This window comes from Phacochoerus africanus, chromosome 3 (genome assembly GCF_016906955.1).
Source record: "Phacochoerus africanus isolate WHEZ1 chromosome 3, ROS_Pafr_v1, whole genome shotgun sequence".
Taxonomy (NCBI): domain Eukaryota; kingdom Metazoa; phylum Chordata; class Mammalia; order Artiodactyla; family Suidae; genus Phacochoerus; species Phacochoerus africanus.
Genome location: NC_062546.1, coordinates 203,736,092 through 203,746,003, shown reverse-complemented (window position 1 = coordinate 203,746,003; position 9,912 = coordinate 203,736,092).

Genomic DNA, 9,912 nt, shown 5'->3' with positions numbered 1-9,912 from the left:
GAATCACCCCAGGACCAGTTCCCCACAACTAGGGACCTCCTACAGCCCAGGCCGGCTGATGGTGTTTAAAAGGTCTTACCCTGACCTGCTTGCCTTTCCCGCCAAAACCACAGCAAAGGCTCCCGCCCACATTTCCCCTCCCTTCTTCTGCTCCTGACCACCCCTGGCACGTGCCCATGTGGCCTTGCCTCCTGATTCAATGGATCTGTGAGTATAAAAACATCTTCCTACAAGACAGCCGTATCTGTTTCTCTGTGTCTTTTCATACCTAATTAAAACAGATCCCAGGGGGGCGGGAACAGGAATAGGAAGTGACGGTTTAATGTGTATAGGGTTGCCTTTTGGGGTGATTAAAAATATTCTGCAAAAGCTGCTAATTGTTCAATGGCCTAATTGTCTTCACCACTAGGCAATTATTCTGCATTTCTGCATATTCCGTCTTTCCGTATTTCTACACAGACCCTCACTTTGTCTAACCGTAAAAAAATGGTGTTCATCGTTTCCTATTATGTGCCTTCTAATGATTTTTCTTGCCTTATTACCCTGGATAGGACCTCCAGGACAGTGCTGAAAAGAAAAAAAAAAAAAATGGTGAGAGCAAAATCCCTGTCTTCTTCCCAATCATAGGAGAAAAGCATTCAGACTCTTGCCATCATGATAGTGGATGTAGGGTTTTCACAGATTTTCTTTACCAGGTTGAGGAAATTCCCTTCTATTTTTAGTTTTCTAAGGGCTTTTAGGATGATTAGGGGCTGAATTTTGCCAAAGGTCCCCCCCCCCCCCCGCCGCAGCTATTAATCTGATCATATTTTTCCCTCTTTTTTTAATGTATTGATATGGCAAATTCCATTCACTGATTTTTAGAGGTTGAACCAACCGTGCATCCCTGGGGTGAACTCTTACTTATGAAGTTTCTGACAAAAAGTCTTCTGTAACTCTTATCTTTGCTCCTCTCTATACGGTGTGTATTTTTTTCTTCCAGTTTTTTTTTCAAGATCTTAGCTTTGAGTTTTTAACTGTTTAGCTATGGTATGTCTGGATGTGTCAATATTTGTTTTTATTCTGCATGAGATACTTTGAGCTTTTTTGATCTTTAGTTTGTCGTTTTTCTTTAATTTCATCTGCTATCAACTACCGACACACAAATCTTTCTCCTGCTCAATTCTCTTGCTCCTTCCCTTCTCATTTTGTGACTAAACTTACATATGTTAGATTGCTTCCCTGCAGCTCATAAATGCTCTGTTCTGTTCTGTTTGTTTTCCTGCTTCTCTTTTTCTTCTTTGTATCTCACCTTGGATAATTTCTATTGGCTTAACTTCAAGTTCAATGACATTTTTTTATCTGCTGTGTGCAAATTTCTGATAGGCTTGGGGTTTTTTTGTTGTTTTTTGGTTGTCGTTGTTGTTTTTCTCTAGGGCCACACCTGCGGCACATGGAGATTCCCAGGCTAGGGGTCTAATCAGAGGTGTAGCTCCGGGATCTGAGCCGTTTCTGCGACCTACACCACAGCTCATGGCAAGGTCAGATCCTTAACCCACTGAGCAAGGCCAGGGATTGAACCTGCAACCTCATGGATTCATTAACCACTGAGCCATGACGGGAACTCCCTGATAGTCTTGTTGAAGGACCTCTTCATCTCTGACGTGGTAGGTTAAAAACAATTTGTTTCTTGCAATTCCACTTGACTCCTTTTTTATGGTTTTATTTCTCTGCTGAAATTTCTCATTTTTTTTCTTTTTCTTTTTTTTTTTAGGGCCACACCTGTGGCATGTAGAAGTTCCCACACTAGGGGTCAAATTGGAGCTACAGCTGCCGACTTACACCACAGTCACAGCAATGCGGGATCTGAGCCACATCGGCAACCTACACCACAGCTCATGGCAACGCCAGATCCTTAACCCACTGAGCAAGGCCAGGGATCAAACCTGCATCCTCATGGATCCTGGTTGGGTTTGTTAACCACAGAGCCATGAAGGGAACTCCCCTCATGTGTTCTTATGTATTGTCCACCTTAGCCTCTATCTTATTTATTATATTAAATACGTTATTTATGCTATGAATTGTAGTTACTTTAAATCCCTGTCTGATAGTTCCAACACCTAAGTCATCTCTGGGTCTGGTTTTTTTCTGATTATTTGTCTCTTGAAAATGAGTCATCTCTTACAGTCATTCTGTGTGTATTAAATTTTTTTTACTGAATTTGGACCTTATATGTGAAAGAATAGCAGAGAATGAGCTGAATGGTATTTGTGCCTGGGACTGGGCATGCACTTCTGACAGTCTGCTGGTGTGGACGTTGAGATGTTCTGTTTAGTAAAATCTGGTGTGGGGTTTTGGTTGCTGGACGTTAGTGACTATGGACTTTAAATGTCTCCTTTGGAGGGTTTCCTCCATTACTCTGTTCTCCTCGGCTCTGTTTTCCCTGTGTTTCTACACCATAGAGAGGAGCTTTCTCCACCTTCTTGACCCTCTCCCAGTGGTTGTCTCTGGTTGCACACCCTGGTGGCAGAGTGCAGAGATGTTTCTCCAATCTCCTGCTCCAGCCCCAGCCCTAGGCATGTATCTAGGTCCCAGGAATGAGGCTTCCTCAGCATTCCTACCTTTCCCTCCTGACAGCCTAGTCCTGCTTTAGTAGTGTGGGGGAGGGTCTTGGGTGGGAGAGAGCTTCCTGACCATCTCCCAGCAGTAAGAAGCAGACTTCTGCTTGATACGAGGCATCTTGTTTGAGCCGAGCTCACCCGTCCTACAAGGGAGTCAGCTTTTGCTTCTTTCTCTCCTCAGAGGCAGAGCATCTTTTCCTGGGCCCTGGGGGTTGGCCCTCCGCCTGCTTGGCTTCTGCTCTGTAGTAGAGAAGGGTCCATGAAGCAGGCAGGGTTTGGTGCCTGTACACAACTGAGACAGACTCTCTGAGATCTGCTTGCCTGCCCCTGATCTTTCTTGAAAATACTTGGTAACAAAAGGCCCATAGAAAAATGCTGCATACAGACTCTCTCCACGTCCCCCAGGGATGCTGAGCTGTCATATCAGCCTATTGTGTTAGCTTTTTAATGCTGCTGTAACACATTACCACACATTCGGTGGTTTAAAACCACAGAAATGTATCCCCTCACAGTTTGGGGGGACAGAAGTCCTCCTTAGAGAGGCCCTAGGGGAGATTTTGCTCCTTTGCCTCTTCTGGCTTCTAGTGGTTGTGGGTATCCTTGGCTCGTGGCCACCTTATGCCCATCATCTCTGCCTCTAGTCTCTTATAAGGAAACTTGCCATGGGATTTAGGACTCACCTGAATAGTCTGAGATGATTTCACCTCAAAATCCTTGATTAATTACATCTGCAAAACTCCCTTTTCCGAGGAAGGTAATAGGCTTCAGGGATTAGATTTCAGGTTTCATGGACACAGCTTTAGGGATCGCCATTCAACCCAATGCACTGTATTCAGCATTTGAGAAGTCACTAATTTTCAACTGTTTCTCTTTTGCCTGCTTGCATGGTAACTACCTCTTTTTATGCTCCATCAAACATGAAGTAGTCCATGTGGCCCACCTCTTGTCAAAGGGCTTGTCACACTTGGAATTTAGTTTCTCTGCAGCCTTGTGACTTCTGTTCTCTAGAAACCAAAGGAAAATTACGATCTTGTGGCTTCTTCTCACGGTCAGTGTAGGAGCGATATTCCTCTGCAGGTTTTTACAGCCTGAGCAGAAAAAGAACTCCACTCAAAGCTTTTTGCCGCCATGTCTCATTGCTGCTGTCCCCCTGCTGGTCACTGTTGCAGGTGTATAAAGGCGTGCAGCCAGGTTGCCTCACCACTTTATGCTTCTCTGTGGTCAGCAGAAGCATCTAGCTGTCTTTTAGATCACTCCTTACCAGAGCTTACACTCAACTTGCATCTCATGGGTCTCTATGTCAGAATAATCTTGTTAGCCTTCCAAGACTTAGGAAGAACTAGATTGTAAATTCTCAAAGGTGGGACTCCTAGAATTTTCCTGGTGAGAATCTTGTTCCTTCTAAAATCTAACCTTATGCAGTGCCTCCAATTCATGCACCATTCATCCTGTCCAGGACCCACACAGACGAATCGTGTCTCTCTGCCTGTGTGGTAGGTGACACAGGCACATCCAAGATGCCAGGGCTGTCCTTGCCCGCCCTTTCCACCCACAGCACTAACATGGGGCCAGCACCTCACAGGTGGTGTGGATCCCACATCCTGGTGTGACTAGTAGCGTTCTCCTTTTCACTCTCAAAAGGGTCACTTTTTGGACAATACATTAAACAGGCACCCTACTCCTAGGAGACCAGCTCAGCCAAAACTTTTTGGTACACTATGCACTTTGCCACCTGCACTACCCCGGTGTTCTCCCGACCCCTGACCTCTTGCTCGGTCCCATCCTCACCCTGAGCACTGCGCTGACTCTCACTCTCCTTGGCCGTGACTCTTCTCTTGGAAGCAGCCTTGAGAAAGTTCCTACCTGGTCCATCCCATCTTGTGGTACCGTCCCCGGTGCTGACTCAAGTGGCCTGGGCTTCTCCTGGACCTGGACACGGGCTGACTCAGCACTGCCATGATGAGGCCAGAGCCTAGAGAGGCAGAACTCTGATGTGCAGAGTCTGCATTGAGAGGCACAGCTGGCCCACACATTTGTGGATATACCCTGAAATCCACGCTTATCAGGGGTCACGTGCATAGATGCCTCGGGCGGCTCTGACTAGTGGCTCTGTTCAGACCCAGGAGTCACAGGGCATCTTTGCTTCTTTCCAGATGAGGAGAGAGGGGTGCTCAGCGCTGGTCATGTGGCAGCTCAGGCTCATCCTCTGGCTCCTTCTTCCCTTTCTTCTGACTTTCCTTATCTTTTGGGATCATAAACATATCTCGCATGATGTAAATTTTCCTTTGACTCCTCCTCCTTTTCTCCAGCGAGATGGGGTCCCCTCCCCTCTTCTCTGTGGGGAAGGGAGCCCCAGAGCCCTGAGCTTTTGGAAGGACATCCCACCACGCTGGAGCCGCACACACACAACCTTTGATCCTTTCGCTGACACATGGCACATTAATCATACGTTGCAAACTCGCATTGTCTGTGGCTTACATCATGGAGCATGGTTCTGTGAAGAGACTGGATCTGAAGAACACATGAAACGGAGAATGTGTGTTGTCAAGTTGATTTAAACATAGAGGAACCCGCAGGAAATTGTTGGCATCATGAATCATGGGCGAAAGTTGCCTGCATCACAGGCAAAATGCTTCATTCCAGTATCTGATGGTCTTAACCTGATGGCGCCTTCCAGCCAGGACTTTCCACAAGAAAGAGCTAATGAAAAATGTCTCCTTTGCAGGGAAAGCATGCACTCACAATTCTTTTTTGAACTTATTTTTCAGAGCAGTTTTAGGTTCACAGCAAAATCGAGAGGAAGGGAATTTCCCTATACCTCCTCCCCCATTAGCAATACTCCCCATCGGTCTGGGACGTGTGTCACAACGGGTGAACCTACGTTGGCGTCACAGTCACGCAAAGTCCATGGTTTATGTAAGCTTCACTTGCGGTGTTCTGCACTCTATGGATTTGGGCAAGCATATCGACGTGTCTCCATCGTCATACTATACAGAGTATTTTCACAGCCTAAAGATCCTCTGTGTCCCTCCTAGTCACCCCTCCGCCACCCCCGCTAGCCACTGTTCCTTGTATTGTCTCCTTAGTTTTGCTTGTTCCAGAATGACTTAAAGTTGGAATCATACAGTACGCAGTCTTCTCAGATTGGCGTCTTTTATTTAGTAAAACACATTTAAGTTTACTCCACATCATTTCCTGGCTTGAAAGCTCATTTCTTTTTAGCACTAAATAATATTCCATCGTCTGGAATATTATCCATTCAGTCATCCGTTCGCCTACGGAAAGACATTTTGGCAATTATGAGTAGAGCTGCTATAAACATCTGTGTGCAGCTTTTTGTGTGTGAACATAAGTTTTCAGTACCTTTAAGTAAATACCAGAGTGGGCCAAGAATCTGACTTCAGTGGTCCGGGTCCCTGTGGAGGTGCAGGTTTGATCCCCGGCCCAGGGCAGAGGGTTTTAACCCCTTTAGGATGAGATGTTGCCACAGCTGCAGCTTGGGTCACAGCTGTAGCTCAGATGCAATCCCTGGCCTGGGGACTCCCATATGCCATGAATAGGACCTTTAGAAACCAAAAGACCAGTCAACTGTATTTGTGGTGGCTTCTCTGTGCACTCTATTCTATTCCATTGATCTATTTGTCTGTTCTTTGGCCAGTAAGACTCTGTCTTGATTACCATAGCTTTATAGTAAGATCTGTCTTCCAACTTTCTTCAGTATGGTGCTGGCCATTCTTTGTTTTTTGCCTCTGTATATATAAACTTTTAAATCAGTTGTCAATATTTGCTTTAAATCCGTAGATCAATTTGAGAACTGACACCATCACAACACTGAGTCTTCCTACTTAGGGACATGGACCCTCTCTCCGTTTAGTTCTTCTTTGATTTCTGTCATCAAAATTTCGTAATTCCCTTCATGTAGATTTTGTACATATTTCATTGGATTTATGCCTAAATATTTCATATTTGGGGGGTGCTAATATAAACGGTATTACGTTTTCAGTTTCTACTTCTACTTGCTCGCTGGTGGTATATAGGAAAGTAATTGACTTCCCTGGATTATCCTCATATCCTACAACCTTGTTATAATCATTTATTAGTTCCAGGAGGGTTTTTTTTTCTTTTTTTTTTTTTTTTTGGTAGATTCTATTGGATTTTCTACAGTAACATTCATGTCATCTGCAAACAAAGATTTATTTGTTTCCTCCCATACTGTATACCTTTTATTTCCTTTTCTTGTCTTATTGCATTAGCTGGGCCTTCTGCTTTCATGATTCTGAAATATTTAAACTCACCATAAAAGAGGAAAATAAGCATTCAGGCTTCAATTTGTGTTCAGACTCTACCACTTATGACGGACGGACACAGAGTTGTGATCTTAGGCAAGGGACTCAAACTTTTGTAGCCTCCTCAATTTCTTTTCCTGTAAATTGAGGTGAAAATGATATGTACTCTAATAAGATTCTGTAATGATTAAGAAAAAGAATGTGAAAGAGTGACGCCTGCTCTAGGGTTAGATATTGTATTTTCGTTCTCATATGCGCTGCCTCAAGGTTTCCAGGATGTTCCTTTCTTTTCTCTTTTTTCTCTTTTTCTTTTCTTTTTTACTTTTTAGGGCCACACCTGCAGCTTATGGAAGTTCCCAGGCTGGAGGTCGAATCAGAGCTACAGCTGCTGGCCTACACTACAGCCACATCCACGCAGGATCTGAGCCACGTCTGTGAGCTACACCACAGCTCATGGCATCACTGGGTCCTTAACCCACTGAGGGAGGCCAGGGATCAAACCTGTATCCTCATGGATACTCGTCAGGCTTGTTACTGCTGAGCTACAATGGGAATTTCCCAGGATGTCTCTTTAATGACCTTGTTCCCTTTCCAAGAGTGATCCCAGGACGGCCCCATGACTAACACAGAACTTCGTTTCCCATGAATCCCCTTCCAGAGGAAGCATCACCAGCCTCTGACTTAAAGCGCTGTTCCTGTGGAAGCAGAATAACGGCCCCCAAGATGTCCACATCCTGATCCCCAGAGCAGTGACTGTCACCTTGCAAGGGAAGAGGCTCTTTGCTGATGGGTTTAGGTTAAGGGTCTTGTGATGGGAAATGATCCTGGATTATTTGGTTGGGTCCAACTAACTGGGCTCCTTACACCAGGGAGGCAGGATAGTCTGAGTCAGAAAAATGGAAATGGGACAACAAAAGCAGAGGCTGGATGATGCGATGTGGTCATGAGCCAAAGAATGCAGGCAGCCTCTGGAAGCTTCAAGAGACAAGGAAAGGGATTCTCCCCGGAGCCTCCAGAAGGAGCACTGCTCTGCTGCTGCCTTGAATGTAGCACAAGAGACCTTTTCAGACTTCCTACCTCTGAGCTACATGATGATACGGTCGTGCTATTTTAAACTTGTAGGCTTGTGGTGGGAAACCAATGCAGCTTCCTTCTGGATTCATCTCCTAGGATAAGCCCAAATCCCTGGGGCTGAGTGGCTTGGTGTTTGCAGCCCCATTGCTGCTGTTTGCTTTTATGGTTGAAGCCTGGTGGGTGGAGCCCCTGGCCCACCAGGCAATTGGATTTGCTTAATTGCAGAATTTGCTTAATTTTCCTTCCAAGAAGGCACCACGTGAGGCCTCTGACGAAATAAGACAATGGTTTTGAGGGATAGTAGTGAAACCTCATCAAGATCAATAATTCTTTTACTATCAAATCCTCTCCAAAAAGATCTGGTTGGGCTTCTCCATGACGCCCTGGAATGCTGTTTACATATTTGCCCCAGAGCCACATCTCCTAAACACACCAACCTCCAGGCACATTAGAGAAATAATTTAGCAAAAGTCACATGGCAGGGCCCGGGGGGAAGGAAGCAGTGACATTTCTGGCCACTGAGAAACCTCCCTGGCTTATTGTTAATTTCCAAATCGCTTTGTATTGTCCTAGCTTTGACAGTCAGAACTGCTATCTGCTCTGTAAAATTAGAGCATGTGACAGAATAAACCTTGCGAACTTTAGGAGGAGTCGACAACGCATCTAGAATAATAATAGAGGTGAATTGGGCATAAAAACCTGTCACACTTGGGGTCTTGGTGCAAGAGACGGGGTCTTGGTGCAAGAGACGGGTCTTGCCAAAACCTGTCTTGCCCGTCTCTCTTGCACGAAGACCTGACATGTCTCAGTGACGGCATGACAGTGATTTTCGAGCTGCATGAGGCTTCAGAAGGCTCAGCATGCACATGGTCTGTGTCACAAGGCCCCTCCTTGTGCAAAGGCAGAGGCAGGCCAAGGGACACAGAGCACTGAGTCAGCCTCGGGCCTGATGTTAGAGCTGCTTCCAGAGCCCAGATAATATGGGAGGCCTTGTCCGTCGCTGGTCAAGTCAGGAGTGGCCCCTTCCGAGGACACACTGCACAGGAGCCAAGTCAGGTGGAAAGGTAACTCCCATTTGCTGATTGAGTGCTGGCTGCCAAGCATGGCGTGAGCCTGGGAAACGCCTCGGCCGGAAACTGAGGCACGGTAAGCGTCCCATAAGCTTCAGCTACTGTTACTCTTAAAATTACTGTGATTACTACTGATCCTCAGCTGTGAGGTCGTCTTGTCTGGGGAGCAGGTGTAACACTCTTGCCCCCACACACAGGCTCACGCCCCCGACAAAATGCCCCTCGGTCTCGCCCTCCGCGGATGCTCTCCGCCTGTAACGCAAAATGAGGTCCAAGGTACGTGATTTTTCAGACGTTGACACCATGGAGCGGAGTGTGTTTTTGTAGAATTAAATGACAGGGGTTCGGCCAAGGTCCACTTGCTCTTAAAGGAGCATGTGTGTGTTTGACAGGCTTTGTTACCGAGCAGCTAGCTTGTCATCCCCGGACCTAAAGTGAAACCGCAGCCCTGGTCTAATGAGATCATTCTTCCCGTTTGGGGCAAACGCAGAGGTTCCAAAAAATGTCCAGTGAGAGATGTGACAGCAGGGAGGACGGGATCAGAAGCAAGTGGTGGGAGTTCCCGCTGCGGCTCAGCGGGAATGAGTCCAGCTAGCGTCCGTGAGGATGCAGCTTCGATCCCTGGCCTCGCTCAGCGGGTTAAGGATCCCATGTTGCTGTGGCTGTGGTGGAGGCCAACAGCTGCAGCTCCACTTTGACCCCTAGCCTGGGAACTTCCATATGCCACGGGTGTGGCCCTAAAAAGTGGAAAAAAAAAAAAGAAGTAAATGGTGACCTCCTGCCCACCCCCCTTAAAGTTCTGATGAGCCTTCTTTGGTGGGAGTCTTGGTTACTAATAGGACACCTTGCATAGACACACGGGATCCTGGGAAGTGGAAGCGT